The sequence below is a fragment of the Oncorhynchus nerka genome, linkage group LG9a (assembly GCF_034236695.1).
Source record: "Oncorhynchus nerka isolate Pitt River linkage group LG9a, Oner_Uvic_2.0, whole genome shotgun sequence".
Lineage (NCBI taxonomy): Eukaryota > Metazoa > Chordata > Actinopteri > Salmoniformes > Salmonidae > Oncorhynchus > Oncorhynchus nerka.
Window position 1 is genome coordinate 4,328,862 of NC_088404.1, and position 27,706 is coordinate 4,356,567.

The 27,706-nt window shown below is 40.2% G+C and overlaps 1 pseudogene; it reads right to left on the reverse strand.

The window, feature by feature from the left end:
- The window catches only part of LOC115117246 (mucin-2-like), an 80,016-nt pseudogene that overhangs the window by 46,605 nt on the left and 5,705 nt on the right, over window positions 1–27,706 (reverse strand).

The window sequence follows — 27,706 nt, forward strand, 5'->3', positions numbered from 1 at the left end:
ACATGACCATCTGATCATTTATCACTCCAGTGAACCAGTTAGAGCTAGGCAGAATACTGCCCCCTTTGGAGGAATTGCGTGCCCATAGTAAACAGAAAAGAAATCTGTCCAAAATTGCTAATATATGCATATAATAATAATAATTGAATAGAAAACACTCTAAAGCTTCTAAAACCATTCAAATTATGTCTGTATGTAAAGCAGAACTCTCAGGGCAGCCATTTTCCCAAACTCTCTCTTGTCATCAAGAAAGTTGGGGCAAATTTGACGTCATCGCCCCCACCCTTCCCAACCAGCTACGGATCTGGGAACAGTTTCTATCTCTTCAGCGCGATGTCTCCTTTCAATGGGGCGTTTCATTGTGAAAATCGCGCGCTCCCTCACCCTTTGGCGGGCTAAAATCTTCGGGTCACGCGAAAATACATGTACTATCATGCGCGCGTCGCGTCTGGAGCTCTCTTTGTTCCAGGATTCACCAAACGATGTCAGTTTGTCTGTTCGAGCTGAGAATTGTTTTGCAAGTTTAGAACATCCTAAAGCTTGATTCTGCACTTAGTTTGACCAGTTTAGTCGACATATAATATGTAATTTTGAAGTTTTGATGCGCAACCCCTAGAATTTTGGCTGCATTTCAGCCGGAATTTGTCGCGTTTGATAACCCAAAGACACAGACTTGAAAGACAAACGCAGTTTTTGGTAAGTATGACTCCTTCCACGGCTTCTGATCGAAGAACATCAAAGGTAAGGGAATATTTATGTGGTAATTTTGTGTTTCTGTGGACTCCAACCAAGCGGAGACATATTGCTAATGTCTGAGCGCCGTCTCATAGTATTGCCTAGTGAACGAATTCTGTAACGTTAAAAATAAATGCAACACAGTGGTTGCATTAAGAAGCAGTGTATCTTTCTAACTATATGTAGAACATGTATATTTAGTCAAAGTTTATGTCTATTGCTTGTTATCTGACGTTAACTGGCAGAGCTATCATCATTTCTCCGGACATTTGAGTAGCGTTTTTTGAACATGGCATCATTGTAAACAGAGATTTATGGATATAAATGGCATATTATTGAAAAATATATAAATGTACTGTGTAACATGTCCTATTACTGTCATCTGATGAAGATTTTCAAAAGGTTAGTGAATTATTTTTCTTTTAATCCTGCGTTTGTTGATTGCATCTTTTGTGTTCAACATGGCTATTCAAATTAGCTGTGTCTTTGGTGGTGGTTTGACGTAAATATGTGCTATGTTTTCGCCGTAAAACATTTTAGAAATCTGACTGGCTAGATGAACAAGGTGTTTATCTTTCATTTGAGCTATTGGACTTGTTAATGTGTGGAGGTTAAATATTTCTAAGAATATTTTTGCATTCTGTGCGCCATCTTTTGAGTTGAGCGTGGGGGGGGGGGGTGCCCTAGGGGAACGTGGTAGCATGAACACGTTAAACTAAATTGTAATTATTCTCCTACCTCCTCATGACTTTTGCACACAATGTATATAGACTATTTTTTCCTTTTTTTCTACTGTGTTATTGACATGTTTATTGTCTACTCCATGTGTAACTCTGTGTTGTTGTCTGTTCACACTGCTATGCTTTATCTTGTCCAGGTCGCAGTTGTAAATGAGAACTTGTTCTCAACTAGCCGACCTGGTTAAATAAAGGTGAAATATATATTTTTTTAAAGGAGGGTGAACCCTGGACACCGTGGGTTAATAGGAGGGTAAACCCTGGACACCGTGGGTTAATAGGAGGGGAACCCTTCATTAATTAATTAATAAATACATTCAGTATCTCTGATGTTTATCTTACCACAGGTGGTGTTTCTCCATCCACTGAGCAGGACGCCTGCAGCAGCACATGCATGGACGTAGGAGGAGACCGCAGCACACATGCACTCCTCACTCCTCTCACAGTTACAACTGTCATATAGGCAGATCTACAGGGAGAGAAGAAGAAACAGTAGAAGAAGAAGAAGTTATGAGATGTGATAATGAAGAAAACTTCTGATTTCTGAAATCACACACGAGCACAGGACAATAGTTTTAAAAAATCTGATTAGATGTTTTGAGATAAATTAAATTAAAATGAGATCATTTTGATATTGAACTTCTTAAATTATTGTTTAAATATAAATATATTCTTAGAGCTTTGGGATAACTCTGTAATTAAAGAGCATTTTAACATCACCATACTTACTTCCATGTAGTAATTTGGGTTGATCTCAGTGTGGCATTGGGAAAATATTCCTGCACGATCTGACAGCATCAAGCACCAGTACTTGGCATATCTCTCTGTAAAACATATGAGATATTAGCAACATTTAACATTTAAGAGAAGAAAGAGTTTTTATCTATGCTTTACTGTGCATCTCAGAAGACATATGTAAGTGTAATCCCCAAGAAGTATTCCAAGGCTCTGATAAAGGCTCTCTATGCCGAAACATAATGAAAAAATACAAATGGTTAGTTAGATAATAAACTCAGATCTATGCAAAGAGTGATCCTTTTTCTACTACTAGTAAGGAATAGTTTTGGTATTATCAAGTCCCTCAGTCGAGCACCTGATTCGCTTTTTGTTCAAGCTGGGCTGAAGCGTGTTTGGGTATTGTTTCATTAGACCAGGGGTTCCCAAACCTTTTTGGCCCACGACCCCATTTAGACTGGTGAAGAGGCCTGCCCGCTGTCCCACATTTAGAAAATACTCGCCATGTGATTTTTTACATTTTTATTAACAGTCAGTGTTAACCTTTTTATTTTATTTATTTTTCAATTGAAAAACATGAACAGTATTTCTGATTTGTCTTCTCAACTCACCATCACATACTGTTAATGTGGGGCTATGATGATAGTCAATTTCAAACTAGTGGGACGGCAGGGTAGCCTAGTGGTTAGAGCGTTGGACTAGTAACCCCAAGGTTGCAAGTTCAAACCCCCGAGCTGACAAGGTCGTTCTGCCCCTGAACAGGCAGTTAACCCGTTCCTAGGCAGTCATTGAAAATAAGAATTTGTTCTTAACTGACTTGCCTGGTAAAATAAAATAAAAAATATTCTTACATTATGTATCTTATCTCACCACCACTAATGAGATGGGTGTGGCTTGATGAATGTCGCGTCATAGCTTCTCAAAGTCAGGGGGTGTGGTCAACAGTGAGCACCTCATCTCTGCTGTCACATCCAACCTGGATCGATATTTGGTTTTAACGCAGACGAGAACACTGAATCCAGCTTCACACAGATATGAGCTGGTGAAGGGTACCAAGGTGCTTTCAAGACAAATGCAAAATACAATGTCAAATCATGACGTCAGTGATCTTCAGGTTGGAAGTTGGAGCTCTAGAAAGAGGCCAGAGGATCTCGTCATAGTATCTCTGTGCATTCAAATTGCCATCGATAAAATGCAATGGTGTTCATTGTCTGTAGCTTATGCATGCCCATACCATAACCCCACCACCATAAATGTTGTCTGCGGTTGTGAGGCCTGATGGATGTACTGAAAAATTCTTTACAATTATGTTGAAGGTGGCTTATGGTAGAGAAATTAAAATTCAATTATCTGGCAACAGCTCTGGTGGACTTTACTGCAGTCAGCATGCCAGTTGCACTCTCCCTCAAAACTTGAGACATCTTTTGTGTTGTGTTTTGTGACAAAACCTCACATTTTAGAGTGTCCTTTTTTTGACCCTTTAATTGTCCCCAGCACATGGTGCACCTGTGTAATTGTCATGCTGTTCAATCACCTTCCTGATCTGCCACACCTGTCCGATGGATGAATTATCTTGGCAAAGGAGAAATGCTCACTAACAGGGATGTAAATAAATGTGTGCACAACATTTGAGAGAAATAAGCTTTTTGTGCATCAGGAAAATGTCTGGGATCTTTTATTTCAGCTCATGAAACATGGGAGCAACACTTTTCATGTTGCGTTTATATTTTGTTCAGCGTAAATATTTTTTTGTATTTTGGAAATTCTCCCGAGACCCCATTTTCATATAAAGTGACCCCACATGGGGTTGTGACCCTAGTTTGAGAACCGCTGCATTTAAACATATGTTAGTGTTTTTAAAGAGGTCGAAGAAGTACCGTTCTCTACACTCAGACTGCATGGGATCTCAAAGCTCTGTGTCACATCAGGACAGCTTGCTTTGGTCTTCCACGTGTCGGCGAACGTCACAGCGGTTCCTTCCACCAGTCCATTGATGGTTCTGAAGTCGTCAGTGTGGAAGCTGTTAAAGTCTCCACAAAGACCTGGATAAGAGGTACAAAACATTATAACAGGTGATTTGAACTAAAATTGACTAAAGATGCAATGCATCAAGTATCATTAGTTTATTAATAATTGTTTCAGGTGAGGTTTGACCGAACCCCTCAAACAAGCGGTATAGTGACACATGTTACATTAACAGTAGTTTGATAACCAATCAGCTTTTATAATAATAATGCATGAGATTTATATAGCGCTTCTCAACAACCCAAAAACGCTTCTTTCCACAAAGACTTTAAATGAACAGAGAGAAACATACCCTGGGTTTTTTCTTTGTGTGAACTGCTAGCTACGATGTAGACCTGCATTATAGGTGTTAGCTGGACCTCTAGACGGAGCCCATAAGAGGTATGCACAACGATGTAGAACGTAGAGGGCTGAAAGACCCTTACATCAGCTGTGGAAAATATACACAAGTTCTAGTTACAATCTGGTTTACCATGAACTTTTACCTCCCACTTCCCTATTGTGGGATGCTTATGGTGTTACATGCTGCTAGACAAGGAAAGAAAGAGGAAAGAAAGAGACAACTTCTGGTACAGAATGTACTGCATGGGAAGGGTTTCAAACATACATTTATACTGATCAATGACTACAAAAAATAGACAGATGTCACATCTGTCAGCGATTGGGTGCAGAGTTACAGCGGAGTCAGGCGCAGGACACAGGTATTGAATAACTGAGTTTACTTAAAATATCAAGCAAAATTCCAAATAGGAACATACAAAAAACACTAGCACAAAACACAACCACTAACGACATAAACAATCACGGACAGAACAGGAATGTATGCCAGAGGGTTAAATAAGGAACGTGATATGTAATAGAAACCAGGTGTGTGTGATACAGACAAAACAAAACAGAACTGAAACATGGATGGATGGCGACTAAAAAACAACATCTCTGTATCCCTTTTCTCAAGCTGCCATCAATCAGTCACTCACCCATGAAAAGCGGCATCTGAGAAAACATCTTGTTGACAAAGACCCTTCCACTGGCCTCGATGACGATCATCTGCAAGTGATGTGGGAGCACATAGAATAACAGTTACTCCAAATAGGTTATTGGAGTGGGAGTTTCTGCAAGGGTTATGATGATAACTACATAATCTGTAACTCATCTGAGAGATCGCCAGTAGAATAAGGGAGTTATCATGGAAATGTTATGTCAGAATGCATTAATGCTTGGGAGAGGCTATCACCACAACATGTGTGTGTGAAACTCAAACCAACCCTACTGGCTGAATAGTGTGGGACAACTGTGTTTGGTGACCTGTGAACTGTATCTGGAATGATATGTGTCTGGGAGAAGAAAGACTAAAGGGGATTGGGATAATGACCTTATAGTACCAGGCCACTCATGACAGAAAAACAGAGGCAAAAGGGCGCATGGTAAAATAGATATTACTGGTACTAAAAGTTTTTAGTATAATGTTAATTATTAAAGGGATGATGTATTAAATTGAGTAGGTAAAATTTGAGTTAAAGTAAACACTAAGGACTGTTATCCTGAATATTGGATTGGACAATTTATAAAACAACATTTAGTTATGTTTTGAATATAGGACTGTTTAAATTTACTAGGCCTAGGAAAACTCTGGAAACTAATCCTGAGACAGGTTGATTGACAGAACTTACAGAATATTAGATTATTTTATTTTACAATATCATTGTAATTGGAGTGATACATTGGAATGACATAAGTAATTGAATAAAAAGTATAGTCTGTTGTGTGATAACACCCAGGGATGAAGAAGACATTACAAATAGTGGTAATTTATTGCAAATATGCAGTTATTATAATTTACTTTACTATTTTTCTTGTTTGGTCAATGTATTTTTGTTTTGAGGAAAATAAGAGTATATTTTTTCTGAGGGGAGACATATAAATTGACTAAAAATGATTTGAGAATGTTTAAGTATGTATCAAACTATGGAAGGAAATTAGGAGTGTTATGAGTGACTTATGTGTTATGGGTTAGAAAAACTGTAACTCCATATGAGCATATATGAAGGTTATGGTAGCGGAGGGGTGTTATTTCTAGAAACAATGAATATTAATAGACAAGATAATTTACAGAAAAGGAAGGACAGTTGGTCTTGTAAAAGTTTAGGGACAATTCTAAAAGTAAATAGAACATTACACATACCTAGACTATGGTAAAAGTAATAAGTAGTGGCATTTTGAACACTAGGGCAGAAGTTTAAGAAGCTTGGGACTTAGTTTTGTTAGGATTGGATATTCTTCCAACTAGAAGACACTTGACTGATTACATGCAATTCTTACAGCAGTTGCTGTAGGGACCTTAATTTGGCTATCATTATGAATATTTATGTGGCAAGAGGCCAGGTATTTGAGACAGAATGTTTACATAGGGCTGTTATTTAAAAAATAAGATTTAGTGATCTTGCTATAAGAAGAAAGTCTATTGTCAGGAAATAACCCATGTGTTAGTGTGTCTGTCCCCAGGAAAAAACAGCACATAAGAGGCCAGATGGAAGGGCATGGGCTGAATTCTGGAGACTGAGTGTACATCAAGATACACCGGGCTGGGGATATACTTCTTACAGCACCTGCAGTGGTAAAGATCGTCATGTCTCTCTTTGATGGGTGCATAAGTTTCACAAGAAGTAAGGTCCAGCTGAATAATGGGTGAGCTTGAAAACACCATGACAGAGGACGTGAAACAAAACAAAAGAGAGAGAGAGAGAGAGAGAGAATGGATTCCACTGTAGACATACTGGGTTGAGTTTGGGGGTTATTTGTTTTATTTGATAATGTATCATGTGACTAAGGATAGATGTTAGGGTAGTTGTACTCTAAACCACATGTTGAAGGCTCGATGTGGAAGCCCATTCAGTGTTGAATTACTTCAAGAAGAAATAATGTTGATTAAGGTTATGCACATGCTTATCAGTTGAAATAGAGCAAATGGGGAACTAAGTAAAAAATGACATGATTTGGGAACACCTCTCAGAACCTGCGGCCGAAAGGGGAAGACTGGATAAAAGCACGAGGAAGCTAATTAGGGCTTCCATTTTTGTGGAGTCCAGCAGAAAAGTATCCTGGAGGCATAGAGTCAGGTGAAGAGAGAGTGGGAATTGTCATGGTCTCAGATTTAAGTATTCATGAATACAGTCATGCATAACACATAACATTGTCAATACTGTTATGTTTTGTCCTTTGTTTTCCAAGTCTTATGTTTAGGAAACCAGATGGAGAAGGGTTCTCCAGCTTCAGCCGGAATGTCAGTTTGTGTGATGAGTGATGGAAGTAAGAGAATGTATGGTGTAGTCATAGAACAGAGGCCATAAGTCTCTAAGTCTGAATGCCCCACAGAAAGAAGGCAGAAATCTGAACCAGGACGAGAGGTTCCACATCTGATGATCCAAGGGGACCAGAAGGATCTCTCCCAGTGATAACAGGGGATCGAGTCTACGTTCGAGTGTTCCGAAGGAAGTGGGATCAGCCGAGGAGAGAAGGACCCTACGAGGTGGCAACAGCCACAAACACGGCCGTCCAAGTGAAAGGAAGCCAGACGTGGTATCATCTAAACCACTGCACCCGAGTCCCGACAGAGAGAAGGATACAATCATACAGAGATGAGGACACAGAGGATGCTGATTCACCAGGTGGGAGCCCGGAGGGAGCAGGAGCAGCGGAGACGATCAAAACGCCAGAGAAGAATCAAGAAAATGGCAGACCAGTTACAAGCCAAGATACGACGAGTGCGCCAACTAACGCACTCAGAAGAAGCACCCGGGGAAAAGAGCCTGAAAAGAAAGAGACAAACAACCAAAGCCTCCTCCAGTATGGCCAGAAAGCCCAGAAATGGGGGGGTAACATGTCTGCTACTCCTGATGATATACTTGTTGGGGCAGACTCTGTTGACGGAAGCCTTCTACAGTGGGACCCCGAGGTATCGCCTAAAGAATGGGAACATCTCTTCCCTGAAATGGACGCCTTCCCAGATGGAAGCCCAGTTCGGCCTGAGGAGGGAACACCAGGCGAAGAGAGTGGAGGAGAAACCTTATCAGGAACAACAAGTGAAGAAAGCGGAGGAGAAGCCTTACCAAGAGCAGAAGGAGAAATCTTGCAAGATCAAAGAAATGGGAATTTCTCCACAATTGACTTTTCAGCTCTTACCTGGTGTCCATAATGAACAATTGAAATTAGGACCACAAAAGAACAGTGACAATGGTAGAGTGAGAACAACTAAGGACAATATGGAAATGATGCACACACTCACGATCAAGATAAATGATAAAAACAGGAAGAGAAGAGAGGAACCTGTTGAACAAGATGAAAAGACAGGATATTTTTTTGACAGGTTTAAGTTTCATGTTCCGCCACAAATTCTAACAGAACCAGGGGAACAAAGGACAGGTTCTGTATGGAAGAAGACACCTGTACCGGAGGAGCCACTCTGTGGATGGACGCATCATATAACAAAGGGAGAAGCTGTTTGGGACCCCAAAGGATGTGACCTGACATTAATCAAATATGTGGAAGAGTGGGTGCTCACCATGAATCAGATTGAACCAGTTGAAGGTGAAATAACGAGAACAAGATTGACTGAAGGGAGTAGTTCCTCAGTCATTCAGAATTGGTCTTACGCCAATACCTAAACAGGAAGAGCCTGTGGTAGCTAGAAAGCATCAGAACCAGGAGGGTTCTTTACTGACATTTGGAATGTTTTTTCAAACTCTAAGGACCCACCTCAAGACAAGAACATTGCAAAGATGATTGACATAGACATATCAGAATCTGAACCATTCAAGGATACCACACGAGAAGAAGTAGTGAAGAATGAGTGGTACAAATGGGCGAAGTATACGGCAAACAAACACAGAATGGACAATTGTATATTGTGTAGTAAATCACCTTTGTCGGATCTCATAATAGTCCCTGAACCAGCATAATTTAAAAACTGTGCAACTTGGAAAAATGTTCATTGTACCAAGACAAAGTATTCTATTCCCTTGTGTGATATAGAATATATGATTGCTCAGGGGAGCACTAGAGGCAGAACTGTGTTGAACAACACTGGGTTGGGTGACAAGGATTGTGCTGCCTATAACATTTGAACTGAATTAAATGGACCTTTGTTAGATGGAAACACTGTGATTAAAGGTGAATATGAATGTTTTTACAGCCATAACACCAAAGGGATTAATGTAGGAAACACCACTGTAGAATGTGATACTATTTGGGCACTAAAGACTGCAGGGGTTAGTAGAAATAGAGATAAAGGGTTGATAACGAATAGAAAAGGGTTGTGTGGTAAAATAACTCAGGTTGCGCCATCTCTTATTATGCTAAAATATCAAGACAGAGGTATTGAGGATAGTTTATGGATGTGTGGTAAAAACAAACTGTTGAATGTACTGCCAGATGGATGGATTGGTTTTTTGTGCCTTAATTAGAGCAATTCAACAGGTTACCATTATTAAGTCACCCCATGATGACTATGATAACTCTAGAGTTCAGAGGGAGTATGAGAAAAATCCTGAGGTATACCTTGATGTAATTGGACAGCCTAGAGGAGTACCTTGGGAGTTCAAAGCAAGAGATTAAATTAAATCTGGATTTGAATCTATGTTTTTGTGGATGACACCAAATACGAATTTGGAGTGGATTAATTACTGATACATATCCACAAAAAGGGTCATTTCCATAGTGAGTACAACAGGTGCTATGTAAGGTTTTAATATATCTACTTTTGTTCACTGCCTTGTGTTTTTGTTTGTTTTGTTGAATGTTTTTGATAGGTATATCAATGAATGTTTCTTTTAATGAAAAGTTGGTTTTGCCTTCTAAATATTAGGTTAATTTCAAAACATGAAGGTAACAGTGGGATATCCCGGTTACAAGTGTCTATGGACCATGTCCTTAATCTTCTAACAGAGGTTGGTATCATGTTTGTTGGAGAGGTGTCTGAGAGGGAGGATCATGTTGACAGCTTAAATTTAGAATGATGTTGTGTCAATTTTATTTTGAATTATAAAAAAAATGTTCACATAACTGAGATAGCCTTGCCTAAGGCTATGTATTTACATGCTCATGCTTCAACCAAATGTAATGTATTATTTTTATTGTTTCTATACTTAACTAGATATTTTACTCTTATGAAATACTAAAGATGTTTGGTCTAGTTGGGTTTTCTTCAATGTTTCTAATTGGATCTTTTACTCCTATTTGGTATTAATAATTTGGAGATGTTTGGGTCAGTTGGTTTATATATTTTACTCTGTTTTTATATTTTATTGTCTATCACAGGTATTCTCATTCACCATCCTGGGGTTCTATTTGTATTATTATGGGGCTAATTAGCCCCAGAGGGGGGATTTGTGGGAGCAAATAGAACACATAGACAAACGCATAAGATGTATAGAATAGCTGAACACCAAAAACAGACTACATGAAGGGAAGGTGACACATAGGTGCCAGGATAGCTGGACATACCAAGGCCAGAGGGATATACAAAGGAGGGGGTCAGTCAAATGACTAACTGATGACCAATAGACATAGTTCGCATATTTTTAGGACATAGAGATGCAAAAGGAATGACAGAGAAGACACATAGTCTGTTGCTCTGAGATAAAGACACACATACAAAGGAACATATTGAGCTAAGTGCAGAGCCAAAGCATAGGGTTGTAAAATAGAGGAATGTATAGTATTTTTAGTATAGCTGGACACGCTAGAAACTGAGGAGACACATAGTCTGCTGATCCTAGATAATACACAAACAAAATAATGCATTTAGCTAAGTGCAGGAACAAAGCAAGGGTCTTGTCATCATTATAATCTGACGGAAAGCAGGTATGGGCGTTATTTAGCTGAACAAGCAGGATGCACGGATTGGAATGTAACTTCATTTGCATGTGGGATGGGCTCATATGCAATATGTGGATATATACTGGAGCCAGGGCTCTGGAAAAGGGGTGTGTTCCGCGGACCACTCCGGCTTGCGATACCTTTTTATTAAAAGCTTATTGATTTTCACAAAGTTCTTGATTGTGTCATATTTGAACCGATTTTCTACCACAGTGACAAATTACAACTTGAGTTAAAGCAACTCCCCTGGTGATAAGGAGTGTGGAACAGGGTTGGAGTCAATTCCAGTCAATTCAGAAAGAATACCTAATTCCAATTCCAAATGTTCCTCACTGAAAAACAATGAAGAGCATTGGAATTGGAATTCAGTGGACTGCCTGAATTGACTGGAAATTAAATGTAATTTACTCCAACCCTGAAGTGGTGATATGAGTCACTGACTGGCTAACTTACCGTGGACTCTGGAGTGACCAGGGTTACAGATCTTAGGCAGGTCTCAATGTCCGTCTTCCCACATTTCACTATGTCACCCAGGACTGTGAAAGCAGTCTCGTTGGTTTGCTGGGGACAATTGGTATAAGGTATGACAGTAAAGGTATGACAGTAAAGTCAAGGTATGACAGTAAAGTTAAGGTATGACAGTAACATTAAGGTATGACAGTAAAGTCAAGGTATGACAGTAAAGTCAAGGTATGACAGTGTCATGACGTTGGCCTCTGAGTATAGCAACCCCATCCCCCTCTCCAACTGCCTCCCCCCTTTCCTCCTTCAACTTGGCTGCTGTGGTCAGAGGTTATAAATTCCTGAGAGTGCCTCATGAACACACAGTTATAGAGAGTAGTTTTTCATGGAGACAAAGGAAATCCTTCCACCTCACAGAACCTGAGGTACGAACAAGTTTCATGTTCCGGAGAAAGTGTAAAAGATCGGTGAAGAATCCAGCTACGAACTGGTCCGTTTGTCACAACTTGGGAAGCTCAAGAGAGACGGTGTGGCCACATTACCATAACACTGTTTATATGATAGCCTCAGATATGAGGTTTACATCTAATTGTTGTATAAGATGAATGAGTGAGTATGATACTGTTTGTATAATTGTGTAATATGATTGTGGACTGTTTAATGAAGAAAAATACAATTCCCTTTTGATTTGAACTAAATCAGAGGACAGCCCCTGAGCCCGGTTAGGGTCAGACATCCTGGGACAGCCCTCTTCGGCCCTTCCGAATAAAACCCCCACTCGGGTTTTCGATCAGCAGACCAAGCTTACCTCAATTACGAGATGGCTAAAGGTTGTAGAATCTTTTAACCTTTTATAACTAGGCGCTATTTTAATTTTTGGATGAAAAACGTTCCCATTTTAAACAAGATATTTTGTCACGAAAAGATGCTCGACTATGCATATAATTGACAGCTTTGCAAAGAAAACACTCTGACATTTCCAAAACTGCAAAGATATTGTCTGTGAGTGCCACAGAACTGATGTTAACAGAGAACAAAAAGGATAAAAATCCAATCAGGAAGTGACGCATTTTTTGAAACCGCCTCATGGCAATGACTCCTTATATGGCTGTGGAGGAGCTAGGAGTCAGCTTACGTTTTCCACGTTTTCCCCAAGGTGTCTGCAGCATTGTGACGTATTTGTAGGCATATCATTGGAAGATTGGCCATAAGAGACTACATCTACCAGGTGGTCGCTTGGTGTCCTCTGTCGCAATTATTGCGTAATCTCCAGCTGCATTAGTTTTCCTCTGATGAGAAACCAACTGCCAAGATTGATTTTTCATCGAATAGAATTGTGAAAAACACCTTGAGGATTCATTCTAAACATGTTTCTGTCGATATTATGGAGCTAATTTTGAAAAAAGTTCAGCGTTGTAGTGACTGCATTTTAGTTTTTCTTTTCTTAGCCAAATGTGATGAACAAAACGGAGCTATTTCTCGTACACAAATAATATTTTTTGAAAAAATTAACATTTGCTATCTAACAGAGTCTCGTCATTGAAAACATCCGAAGTTCTTCAAAGGTAAATTATATTATTTGAATGCTTTTCTTGTTTTTGTGAAAATGTTGCCTGCTGAATGCTAGGCTTAATGCTATGCTAGGCTATCAATATTCTTACACAAATGCTTGTGTAGCTTTGGTTGAAAAGCATATTTTGAAAATCTGAGATGACAGTGTTGTTAACAAAAGGCTAAGCTTGTGTTTCAATATATTTATTTAATTTCATTTGCAATTTTCATGAATAGGAAACGTTGCGTTATGGTAATGAGCTTGAGGCTATGATTACGCTCCCGGATACGGGTTTGGAGTCGCAAGAAGTTAATCATATCACGTGGTTAAAATCGTAGGCTATCGATACCGACAGAATAAGAACAAGTCTTTGATATTGATTACTAGTCTGCAGCTAGGAATTCGGCATCATTGAACGCGAAGAACGACAACCGCCGAAACATCCAACCTATAACGAATGTCACTTTGAACTATCCCCTCTAACCAAGACAAAGAGAGAGAGAGGGAGAGCGACGGACAATTCTACGAAAGACATAAACTTTTCACCAGCGATCAAGACGACACACTGAGCGTAAATATATTGATTGATTGCAATTGTTCCCGAATGAGTGAGCGTTCATAGGTAAAGGATTAGCATTTTAATTGTTATAATTAACTCTGTAGTGACTTCTTAGTCGACCCCCCATTTCTCCTTTGTCTATAACAAGCCGCCATGCCTGTTCAGCCACTAGGGCATATTCTCCTATCATTTCATGTAACCACATTTACCAAGTTTGTTTGTTTGTTTATGCATTTCTGTGAATTACTTAATTAGTAATAAATCAATGATTTAAAACAATTGATGTATGGATGACTCATAGTGAAGACTGGGTTCGTGCAGATAACCAACAATTTACGACGTTTGGAATGAGACTAATGTGAGGTAAAAGAAATAAACCATTAACCATTAACCTCTTCCTCCTACCCTCTACTTTTTGAACATTCTGTTAAAAATCGCGCAACATTTCAGCGCCCTGCTACTCATGCCAGGAATATAGTATATGCATTTGCTTAGTCTGTGTGGATAGAAAACACTCAGACGTTTATAAAACTGGTTAAATCACTGCTGTGGCTTTACCAGAACGGCATTTACATCGAAAAGCACAGGAAAAACTGATCACTGAAAATGGGAAAATATATCCATGCGCTACTTGAACCCATTGATAAAGGTGAACCACAATTAATTGACTGAGGTTGCAGTACCTACAGCTTCCACACGGTGTCTAGAGTCTTGTCATTTCCCTTTGAGTTTTTTCTTGGTCAAACACGTGCAAGGCACCGTATTCCTTCAGGTCTAGGACCGGATATTTTCGTTGAGTTTCTAGCCGGACATTTTTCCAGACGGACAGCTAATGATCTTTACATCGCCTCCTGATGAATTTTATCGCTTATTAACGTTTACTAATACCTAAAGTTGCATTACAAACGTATTTCGAAGTGTTTTGTGAAAGTTTATCGTCGACTTTTTGAATTTTTAAAAATGACGTTACGTTTTGAAAACGCTGTTTTTTTCGTTTATCACACAGTCTACATATAACGATATCTTGGCTTTATATGGACCGATTTAATCGAAATAAAGACCCAATAGTGTTTATGGGACATCTAGGAGTGCCAACAAAGAAGATGGTGAAAGGTAAGGACTGTTTTCTATTTTATGGTGCGGTTTGTGTAACGCCGAAATGCTAATTATTTTGTTTACGTCCCCTGCGTGGATTTTGTGTTGTAGTGTATTGGTGCATGCTATCAGATAATAGCTTCTCATGCTTTCGCCGAAAAGCATTTTAAAAATCTGACTTGTTGCCTGGATTCACAACGAGTGTAGCTTTAATTCGATACCCTGCATATGTATTTTAATGAACGTTTGAGTTTTAACTAATACTATTAGCATTTAGCGTAGCGCATTTGCATTTCCAGAGCTCTAGTTGGGACGCAAGAGGTTAACCATTAACTATTAACCAGAAGACTATTGATCAGATATGAAAATATCTGAAAGGTTATATTGGGAAATTATAACTTTGTAATCTGAATACTTTCCTCTTGCCCTAACTTCCTAGTTAATTACAGTTACATGATTATTCAGTTTAAAACCTCTTAGAACTCCCCATCCCGGATCCGGGATCGTGACTACGGCTCAAGCTCATTACCATAACTCACAATGCAAAAAAATATTCCTAGAAATATTTAACCTCCACACATTAACAAGTCCAATAGCTCAAATGAAAGATAAACATCTTGTTAATCTACCCAGCAAGTCAGATTTCTAAAATGTTTTACGGCGAAAACATAGCACAAATTTATATTAGATCACCACCGAAACAAAAGACAAGCGGCGGCCATTTTGTCCCAGAAAAAATAAAATTTAAAAGTAGGATTAAAAAATAAATAATTCACTAACCTTTTGAAAATCTTCATCAGATGACAGTAATATTACATGTTACACAGTACATTTGATTTTTTTTCAATAATATGCCATTTATATCCATAAATCTCTGTTTACAATGACGACATTTAAAAAAATGCTACTCAAATGTCCGGAGAAATGATGATAGCTCCGACAGATAACGTCAGATAACAAGCAATAAACATGACTAAATATACATGTTCTACATATATTTACAAAGATACACTTCTTCTTAATGCAACCGCTGTATTACATTTATTTTTAACGTTACAGACATCGTTCACTGGGCTATACAATGAGACGGCGCTCAGATATTAGCAGTATGTCTCCTCTACATTTGGAGTCCACAGAAACCCAAAATAACCACATAAATATTCCCTTACCTTTGATGTTCTTCCATCAGAAGACGTAGAAGGAGTCATACTTACCCAATACATTGTTTGGTTTCACGTTGTGTGTCCCTGTATTAGCATATGCTAACAGCTTCAGCTGAAATGCATCAAAAATGACTTCTGGTCCAGCACTCTTGCGCATCAAAACTTCCAATTTACATATTATATGTCGACTAAACTGGTCAAACGATGTGCAAAATCGAGCTTTATGATGTTTTTAGCATGTAGAACAAAGATCAGCGCGAACAGACAAACCGGCTTCAAATGCTGGATCATGGAAAAGAACGTACTCCAAATCGGCCGCGCGCAATAGAGTGCATGTTTTTCAGAGGGACACGAGCAATTTCACCCGCCAAACGTGTAGGGCTCGTGGGATTCTCACAATGAATGTGCCATTTGAAAGCAGGCATCGCGCTGAAGAGATAGAGACTGTTCCTGGATCGGTAGCTGCCTGGGAGGGTAGGGGCGATGACGTCAAAGTTGACCCAACTTTTCTCTTCACAAGAGAGAGTTTGGGAGAAAGACTGCCCTGAGAGTTCTGCTTTACATACAGACATAATTTAAACGGTTTTAGAAACTTTAGAGTGTTTTCTATTCAATAATAATTTTTATATGCATATATTAGCAATTTTGGGAAAAAATATTTTCAGTTTACTATGGGCACGCACTGTCTCCAAAGGGGGCAGTAATTCAGCCCGAGTAACTAATTACAGAGAAGCTTCGATAAAAACGAAGTCTTCAGTTTAAAGATAGTAAAGACACGACAACAGTTTTTTATTTGACCTTTATTTAACCAGGCAAGTCAGTTAAAGAACAAATTCTTATTTTCAATGACGGCCTACCGGGGAACAGTGGGTTAACTGCCTGTTCAGGGGCAGAACAACAGATTTGTACCTTGTCGGCTCGGGGGTTTGAACTTGAAACCTTCCGGTTCCTAGTCCAACGATCTAACCACTAGGCTACCCTGGCGCCAAGACAGTAAAGTTGAGATATGACAGTAAAGTTAAGGGAACACATTTTTTTTAACACACTACTTACTTCTTGCCTACTTTTGGTCCTAGGGAATTACATTTCGTTCAGGAAGTATTCACTCCCCTTGACTTATTCCACATGTTGTTGTGTTACAGCCTGAATTTAAATTGGATTCAATATTGTTTTTTTCACACAATACCCAATAATGACAAAGTGAAAACATGTTTTTAGAAACGTTTGCTAATTCGTTGAAAATGAAATACAGAAATATCTTATTTACATTAGTATTCACACCCCTGAGTCAGTACATGTTAGAATCACCATTGGCAGTGATTACAGCTGTGAGTGTTTCTGGGTAAGTTGCTAAGAGATTTGCACACCTGGATTGTACAATATTTGCAATTATTTTTATTTTTTAAAATCTTCAAGTTCTGTCAAGTTGGATGTTGATCACTGATAGACAGCCATTTTCAAGTCTTGCCATATATTTTAAAACTGATTTAAGTCAAAACTGTAACTAGGCCACTCAGGAACATTCAATGTCATCTTGGTAAGCAACTCCAGGGTAAAATTGGCCTTGTGTTTTATCATACAGCTGAATGGTGAATTTGTCTCCCAGTGTCTGGTGGAAAGCAGACTGAACCAGGTTTTCCTCTAAGATTGTTCCTGTGCTCAGCTCCATTCTGTTTACCTTTTATCCTGAAAAACTCCCCAGTCCTTAACGATTACAAGCATACCCATAACATGAGGCAGCCATAACATGATGCAGTCCCCACTACGCTTGAAAATATGGAGAGTGTTACTCTGTAATGTGTTGTATTGAATTTGCCCCAAACATAACACTTTGTATTCAGAACAAAAAGTTAATTGCTTTGCAAAATTTTTTGCAGTATTACTTTAGTGCCTTGTTGCAAACAGGATGCATGTTTTGGAATGTTTTTCTTCTGTACAGGATTCCTTCTTTTCACTTGTCAATTAGGTTAGTATTGTGGAGTAACTACAATGTTGTTGATCCATCCTCAGTTTTCTCCTATCACAGCCATTAGACTCTGTCAATTAGGTTAGTATTGTGGAGTAACTACAATGTTGTTGATCCATCCTCAGTTTTCTCCTATCACAGCCATTAAACTCTGTAACTGTTTCAAAGTAACCCTTCATGGTGAAATCTTGGTGAAATCTTGGCTTCATGGTGAAATCCCTGAGTGGTTTCCGTCCTCTCCGGCAACTGAGTTAGGAAGGACGCCTGTATCTTTGTAGTGACTGGGTGTATTGATACACCATCTAAAGTGTAATTAATAACTTCACTGTGCTTAAAGGGATATTCAATGTCTGCTTTTTAATTTTTACCCATCTACCAATCGGTGCCCTTCTTTGCGAGGCATTGGAAAACCTCCCTGGTCTTTGTGGTTGAATCTGTGTTTGACATTCACTGCTCGACTGACAGATAGTTGTATGTATGGGGTACAGAGATGAGGTAGTCATTCAAAAATCAAGTTAAACACTATTATTTGACATGCAGTTAGTCAATGCAATGTATTATGTGACTTGTTAAGCCAATGTTTACTCCTGAACGTATTTAGGCTTGCCAAAATAAAGGGGTTGATATACTTATAATACTTATTGATTCAACATTTGAGATTTTTCTTTTAAATAAATGTGTTAAATTTTGAAAAAAATGATTTGACTTTGACATTATGGGATATTGTAGCTCAGTGACCCCACTCCCCCCCTCTCCCCCAAAATCACTGTTTAATACACTTTAAATTCAGGCTGTTACACAATGAAATGTGGAATCTGAATTGAATCACTTTGAATTTGTATCAACAAAAAAACACATTTTTATTCAATATTTTCTGTTGGCACTAATATCACTCCATACAGTAGGTTTGATCCCTACCTTGGACAGGACATATGAGCAGTCTCCATACAGTAGGGTAGATCCCTACCTTGGACAGGGCATATGAGCAGTCTCCATACAGAAGGTTTGATCCTTACCTTGGACAGGACATACGAGCAGTCTCCATGGAAGGTGTAGGCTTTCCCATCGTAGGTGGTGATGTGGGAACCTCCCACTATGGAGCAGGTAGCAGGGCAATCTAGATCCATACAACTCCACTGGCCTTGGATACAGGTACTAACGGAGAGAGACAGTCAGTTTAGCCTCAACACATCTGGCTCCACTGGCCTTAGATACAGGTACTAACGGAGAGAGACAGTCAGTTTAGCCTCAACACATCTGACTCCACTGGCCTTGGATACAGGTACTAACGGAGAGAGACAGTCAGTTTAGCCTCAACACATCTGGCTCCACTGGCCTTGGATACAGGTACTAACGGAGAGAGACAGTCAGTTTAGCCTCAACACATCTGGCTCCACTGGCCTTGGATACAGGTACTAACGGAGAGAGACAGTCAGTTTAGCCTCATCACACCCGGATCAACACACACAACAATTCAGTGAATATAAACGCAATGCAGCTCTTACCATTTGTGGCATGTTCTTGAGAATGATTGTCCAGGCTGGTAAGATTGTCCGTTGTGGAGACAAGAGCACTGGTTCACAGCTACACAGCCAGTCTGAGTGATGTCATCAAACACGGTTCCTATGAGAAAGACATTCAAAACATTCCGTTAGCTGATCCCATGACATTACATTTAGTCAGCTGGTTCCATAATGACATTAAATATATTTAGTCAGCTGATCCCATAAATTACATTAAATATATTTAGTCAGCTGATCTCATAAATGACATTAAATATATTTTTTCCTTCCTGATCTCATAAAATACATTGATCCATGTAGATCAGTATCTTAATTACTACGGTACATCTGTTGCAGAACTTTGATCAAATAACGAAATCTCCAGTCCCACAATAAGGCTACTCTTCCAGTCCCACAATAAGGCTACTCTTCCAGTCCCACAATAAGGCTACTCTTCCAGTCCCACAATAAGGCTACTCTTCCAGTCCCACAATAAGGCTACTCTTCCAGTCCCACAATAAGGCTACTCTTCCAGTCCCACAATAAGGCTACTCTTCCAGTCCCACAATAAGGCTACTCTTCCAGTCCCACAATAAGGCTACTCTTCCAGTCCCACAATAAGGCTACTCTTCCAGTCCCACAATAAGGCTACTCTTCCAGTCCTATAATAAGGCTACTCTTCCAGTCCCACAATAAGGCTACTCTTCCAGTCCTATAATAAGGCTACTCTTCCAGTCCCACAATAAGGCTACTCTTCCAATCTATGTAACCTTTAACCTTTTCCTGGTTTGAATAGCCACATAACCAAAATGAGTTTTAATACAGTCTTCCTGGTTTGAATAGCCACATAACTTATATTAGGGGTTTTATACAGTCTTCCTGGTTTGAATAGCCACATAACTGTTATCAGGGTTATATACAGTCTATCTGGTTTGAATAGCCACATAACCAATATGGGTTTTAACCTGTTGCTTCTACTCGGGACGCTTGCGTCCCAACTAGAGCTCTGGAAATGCAAATGCGCTACGCTAAATGCTAATAGTATTAGTTAAAACTCAAAAGTTCATTAAAATACACATGCAGGGTATCGAATTAAAGCTACACTCGTTGTGAATCCAGGCAACAAGTCAGATTTTTAAAATGCTTTTCGGCGAAAGCATGAGAAGCTATTATCTGATAGCATGCAACACCCCAAAAGACCCACAGGGGACGTAAACAAAATAATTAGCATTTCGGCGTTACACAAACCGCACAATAAAATAGAAAACATTCATTACCTTTCACCATCTTCTTTGTTGGCACTCCTAGATGTCCCATAAACACTATTTGGGTCTTTATTTCGATTAAATCGGTCCATATAAAGCCTAGATATCGTTATATGTAGACTGTGTGATAAACAAAAAAAACATCGTTTCAAAACATAACGTCATTTTTTTAAATTCAAAAAGTCGACGATAAACTTTCACAAAACACTTCGAAATACGTTTGTAATGCAACTTTAGGTATTAGTAAACGTTAATAAGCGATAAAATTCATCAGGAGGCGATGTAAAGATCATTAGCTGTCCGTCTGGAAAAATGTCCGGCTAGAAACTCAACGAAAATATCCGGTCCTAGACCGGAGGAGATACGGTGTCCTGTATGTGTTTGACCAAGAAAAATCTCGAAGGGAAATGACAAGACTCTAGACACCCTGTGGAAGCTGTAGGTACTGCAACCTCAGTCAATTAATTGTGGTTCACGTTTATCAATGGGTTCAAGTAGCGCATGGATATATTTTCCCCATTTTCAGTGATCAGTTTTTCCTGTGCTTTTCGATGTAAATGCCGTTCTGGTAAAGCCACAGCAGTGATTTAACCAGTTTTTTAAACGTCTGAGTGTTTTCTATCCACACAGACTAAGCAAATGCATATACTATATTCCTGGCATGAGTAGCAGGGCGCTGAAATGTTGCGCGATTTTTAACAGAATGTTCAAAAAAGTAGAGGGTCGATTGAAGAGGTTAATACAGTCTTCCTGGTTTAAATAGCCACATAACTGATATGAGTTTTAACCTCTTCAACCTATGGGGGCGCTATGTCATTATTGGATAAAAAAACGTGCCTGTTTTAAGCGCAATATTTTGTCACGAAAAGATGCTCGACTATGCATATAATTGGCAGCTTTGGAAAGAAAACACTCTGACGTTTTCAAAACTGCAAAGATATTATCTGTGAGTGCCACAGAACTCATGCTACAGGCGAAACCAAGATGAAACCTCAAACAGGAAATTAGCAGAATTTTTGAGGCTCTGTTTCCCATCTTCTCCTTATATGGCTGTGAATGTGTGATGAATGAACCTAAGCTCTCTGCCGTTCGTCCAAGATGTCTGCAGCATTGTGACGTATTTGTAAGCATATCATTGGAAGATTGGCCATAAGAGACTACATTTGCCAGGGGTCCGCCCGGTGTCCTTTGTCTAAATTGTTGCGTAATCTTCAACTGCATGCATTTTGCCATGCGATTCAGAGGGGAAAGGACACTTCCACGAACCATATATCATCGAAGAGATATGTGAAAAACACCTTGAGGATTGGTTCTAAACAACGTTTGCCATGTTTCAGTCGATATTATGGAGTTAATTTGGAAAAAAGTTCAGCGTTTGGATAACTGAATTTTCGTTTTTTTTTGGTAGCCAAACGTGACGCACCAAACGGACCGATTTCTCCTGCACAAATAATCTTTCAGGAAAACTGAACATTTGCTATCTAACTGAGTCTCCTCATTGAAAACATCCGAAGTTCTTCAAAGGTAAATTATTTATTTGAATGTTTTTCTGGTTTTTGTGAAAATGTTGCCTGCTGATGCTAACGCTAAATGCTAATGCTAAATGCTAACGCTAAATGCTAAATGCTATGCTAACGCTAAATGCTAAATGCTAGTTTTGCTATGGTTGAGAAGCATATTTTTGAAAATCTGAGATGACAGTGTTGTTAACAAAAGGCTAAGCTTGAGAGCTAGCATATTGATTTCATTTCATTTGCGATTTTCATGAATAGTTAACGTTGTGTTATGCTAATGAGCTTGCGGATAGATTTACACAATCCTGGATATAGGTTTTTTTTTGTAGCTAAACGTGACGCACAAAATGGAGCGATTTCTCCTAAACAAATAATCTTTCAGGAAAAACTGAACATTTGCTATCTAACTGAGAGTCTCCTCATTGAAAACATCCGAAGTTCTTCAAAGGTAAATGATTTTATTTGAATGGTTTTCTGGTTTTTGTGAAAATGTTGCCTGCTGAATGCTAACGCTAAATGCTAATGCTAGCTATCAATAGCTATCAATACTGTTACACAAATGCTAGTTTTGCTATGGTTGAGAAGCATATTTTGGAAAATCTGAGATGACAGTGTTGTTAACAAAGGCTAAGCTTGAGAGCTAGCATATTGATTTAATTTTATTTGCGATTTTCATGAATAGTTAATGTTGCGTTATTCACGATCCCGGAACCGGGATGGCTCGCCGCAAGAAGTTAATACAGTCTTCCTGGTTTAAATAGCCACATAACCAATATGAGTTTTAATACAGTTTTCCTGGTTTAAAATCCAGGGATGTGGACTCCAGTCATGTTGCAACTTATGACTTGACAAAAAGTCAAACACTTCCCACGACACTTCGACTTGAGCATCTATGACTCGTGATTTAACTTGGACTTGAGCATCTATGACTCGTGATTTAACTTGGAATTGAGCATCTATGACTCGTGATTTAACTTGGACTTGAGCATCTATGACTCGTGATTTAACTTCAACTTGAGCATCTATGACTCGTGATTTAACTTGGACTTGAGCATCTATGACTCGTGATTTAACTTGGACTTGAGCATCTATGACTCGTGATTTAACTTGGACTTGAGCATCTATGACTCGTGATTTAACTTGGACTTGAGATTTAACTTCAACTTGAGCATCTATGACTCGTGATTTAACCTGGATGGTTACCACGTGGTGATGTTGTGTGCCCTGTCCCCTCTGGCCAGGGTAAACCACGTGGTAATGTTGTGTGCCCTGTCCCCTCTGGCCAGGGTAAACCAGTTGTTAATGTTGTGTGCCCTGTCCCCTCTGGCCAGGGTAAACCACGTGGTAATGTTGTGTGCCCTGTCCCCTCTGGCCAGGGTAAACCACGTGGTAATGCTCTGGCCCCCCAATGGTGGAACAAACTCCCTCACGACGCCAGGACAGCGGAGTCAATCACCACCTTCCGGAGACACCTGAAACCCCACCTCTTTCAGGAATACCTAGGATAGGATAAAGTAATCCTTCTCACCCCCCTTAAAAGATTTAGATGCACTATTGTAAAGTGGCTGTTCCACTGGATGTCTTAAGGTGAACGCACCAATTTGTAAGTCGCTCTGGATAAGAGCGTCTGCTAAATGACTTAAATGTAAATGTAAATGTAAATGTAATGTTGTGTGCCCTTGTCCCCTCTGACCAGTGTAAACCACATGGTAATGTTGTGTGTCCTGTCCCCTCCGGCCAGGGTAAACCACATGGTAATGTTGTGTCCCCTCTGGCCCTCTGACCAGTGTAAACCACATGTTAATGTTGTGTGCCCTTGTCCCCATCTGACCAGTGTAAACCACATGGTAATGTTGTGTGCCCTTGTCCCCTCCCGGCAGGGTAAACTACGTGGTAATGTTGTGTGTCCTGTCCCCTCCGGCCAGGGTAAACCATGTGGTAATGTTGTGCAGCCTATTTATAAGCATCTATTTGTTTTAGGAGAAAATGTGAATGTGATCAAATTCGGGTTTAGGCTATATTCAAAGTTTGCTTAGGACTTGCAAAATTGACTTCATCCCATCTCTGTTAAAATCAATGAGTGTGCATAGCTGATATATGATGGTGTGGTCAGCTACTTTAAAATTGTTACATAGCTGATATATGATGTTGTATACAGGTACTTTAAAATAGTTACATAGCTGATATATGATGTTGTATTCAGCTACTTTAAAATGGTTACATAGCTGATATATGATGTTGTATTCAGCTACTTTAAAATGGTTACATAGCTGATATATGATGTTGTATTCAGCTACTTTAAAATAGTTACATAGCTGATATATGATGTTGTATTCAGCTACTTTAAAATAGTTACATAGCTGATATATGATGTTGTATTCAGTAATAAGTGCATGTACCAGCAGGGCAGAAGCATCCGTCGGTGCAGTGTTCCTCACAATGCTGGTTCCTCTTTGGGTTGGAGCAGGTATCAGTGCAGGGACTACCACACTCCTGGTACTGCATGCTTAAAGGACACGTCTCCACTGCTCAACACAAATAACCAGAGTCACAGATCTGTTTCTGAGGCTTCATTACTTCACATTTTCACCTCTTCTTCTATTGATATCATTGGAAGTGAAAATTGGGATTTGCTCCTCAGTTTTCAGTCACATAAATGTAAATACAAGCATGTCAAAGAAGAAGACACTATAGATTACCTAAGGCAAAGCATTATTGTATATCAAAAGTGTTTACTTTGAGTTACAACATAACTGTGGCTGAGGTTGTTTTTTACCCACATCCAAACTACCAACAGAGCAATACAAACAAACAATCCAGTATCAAAACAAAAAGGATGTGTAATGAAAATAATGTTCCCTTACAGCAGAACTGGTCGGTCTTCCACTCCTGGGGTTTCCCCCCTGCGTGAGCACACTGGCGGGAGTACTCTGACATGGTGGGACAGGCGCAGGTGACACTGCTGCTGCTGTTGCCACAGTGACACATGTCTTCTGCACAGGCCTTGATGAAGGAGTCTGTGGCAATCAGGTCCTTACAGCTACTGAAGGCAGGACTGGTGAGAAGCTGCTCACAAAGTTTGGTCTGAAAGGATGAAGAAGAAGAAGAATTACTAGAGGCAACAGAGGGACTGTACTGATCAAATGTCAGCCATAGTGATATTTTAAACTAACAGTCATGTTTAAATGTAATGAATAAGAAATCTTAAATGTTCAGCTCAGCTCTAGACTTGTAAATACCTGGTCTTCACACTGCTCAGTGTGAACAGGGATTTCTGTACAGGTTTCTGTTGGGCCATTCATCTTCCAAATATCAGCATAGTCGATTATCTTCAGATAATCATCTGTAGGAAAAGAAACATAGTTTTATCTTACCTGTTTATTTCCCCTTACAAACAGTCTCTGTCATCATGTGTTTTGTGTTTTTGATAACCCTTTCTTAAAATGGTACCTAGAAAAATAATGTATAACCCCTTCCTAACTATAGATTGAACCCACACATTCATAAACAGAACAGGAGCGTAATCCGCCCCTCTAAGACATTTGGTGATTTTTTATACCATTCCAAATGAACTCGTTCTGGACTCCGTTGAAGTCTCCACACAGCCCACATGTCTGATTCTGGAACTTTGAGTCCAGCTCCACCTATAAAACCAATGGAAGATGACTGAGGGTTAATGCATTGCAAGCTAGCTGTTGAGGCGCCTCCAGCAGTTCATATATATGTACATTTCACATACAGCTAGCTGGCCATGCACCTACAGCAGTTCATATATATGTACATTTCACATACAGCTAGCTGGCCATGTGCCTACAGCAGTTCATATATATGTACATTTCACATACAGCTAGCTGGCCATGTACCTACAGCAGATCATATATATGTACATTTCACATACAGCTAGCTGGCCATGCACCTACAGCAGTTCATATATATGTACATTTCACATACAGCTAGCTGGCCATGTACATTTACATTACATTTACATTTACATTTAAGTCATTTAGCAGACGCTCTTATCCAGAGCGACTTACAAATTGGTGCGTTCACCTTAAGACATCCAGTGGAACAGCCACTTTACAATAGTGCATCTAAATCTTTTAAGGGGGTGGGGGGTGAGAAGGATTACTTTATCCTATCCTAGGTATTCCTGAAAGAGGTGGGGTTTCAGGTGTCTCCGGAAGGTGGTGATTGACTCCGCTGTCCTGGCGTCGTGAGGGAGTTTGTTCCACCATTGGGGGGCCAGAGCAGCGAACAGTTTTGACTGGGCTGCGCGGGAACTGTACTTCCTCAGTGGTAGGGAGGCGAGCAGGCCAGAGGTGGATGAACGCAGTGCCCTTGTTTGGGTGTAGGGCCTGATCAGAGCCTGGAGGTACTGAGGTGCCGTTCCCCTCACAGCTCCGTAGGCAAGCACCATGGTCTTGTAGCGGATGCGAGCTTCAACTGGAAGCCAGTGGAGAGAGCGGAGGAGCGGGGTGACGTGAGATAACTTGGGAAGGTTGAACACCAGACGGGCTGCGGCGTTCTGGATGAGTTGTAGGGGTTTAATGGCACAGGCAGGGAGCCCAGCCAACAGCGAGTTGCAGTAATGACAGATGACAAGTGCCTGGATTAGGACCTGCGCTGCTTCCTGTGTGAGGCAGGGTCGTACTCTGCGGATGTTGTAGAGCATGAACCTACAAGAACGGGCCACCGCCTTGATGTTAGTTGAGAACGACAGGGTGTTGTCCAGGATCACGCCAAGGTTCTTAGCGCTCTGGGAGGAGGACACAATGGAGTTGTCAACCGTGATGGCGAGATCATGGAATGGGCAGTCCTTCCCCGGGAGGAAGAGCAGCTCCGTCTTGCCGAGGTTCAGCTTGAGGTGGTGATCCGTCATCCACACTGATATGTCTGCCAGACATGCAGAGATGCGATTCGCCACCTGGTCATCAGAAGGGGGAAAGGAGAAGATTAATTTTGTGTCGTCTGCATAGCAATGATAGGAGAGACCATGTGAGGTTATGACAGAGCCAAGTGACTTGGATCCAAGCGTGGGCCGCACCGGAGATGCCCAACTCGGAGAGGGTGGAGAGGAGGATCTGATGGTTCACAGTATCGAAGGCAGCCGATAGGTCTAGAAGGATGAGAGCAGAGGAGAGAGAGTTAGCTTTAGCAGTGCGGAGGGCCTCCGTGATACAGAGAAGAGCAGTCTCAGTTGAATGACTAGTCTTGAAACCTGACTGATTTGGATCAAGAAGGTCATTCTGAGAGAGATAGCGGGAGAGCTGGCCAAGGACGGCACGTTCAAGAGTTTTGGAGAGAAAAGAAAGAAGGGATACTGGTCTGTAGTTGTTGACATCGGAGGGATCGAGTGTAGGTTTTTTCAGAAGGGGTGCAACTCTCGCTCTCTTGAAGACAGAAGGGACGTAGCCAGCGGTCAGGGATGAGTTGATGAGCGAGGTGAGGTAAGGGAGAAGGTCTCCGGAAATGGTCTGGAGAAGAGAGGAGGGAATAGGGTCAAGCGGGCAGGTTGTTGGGCGG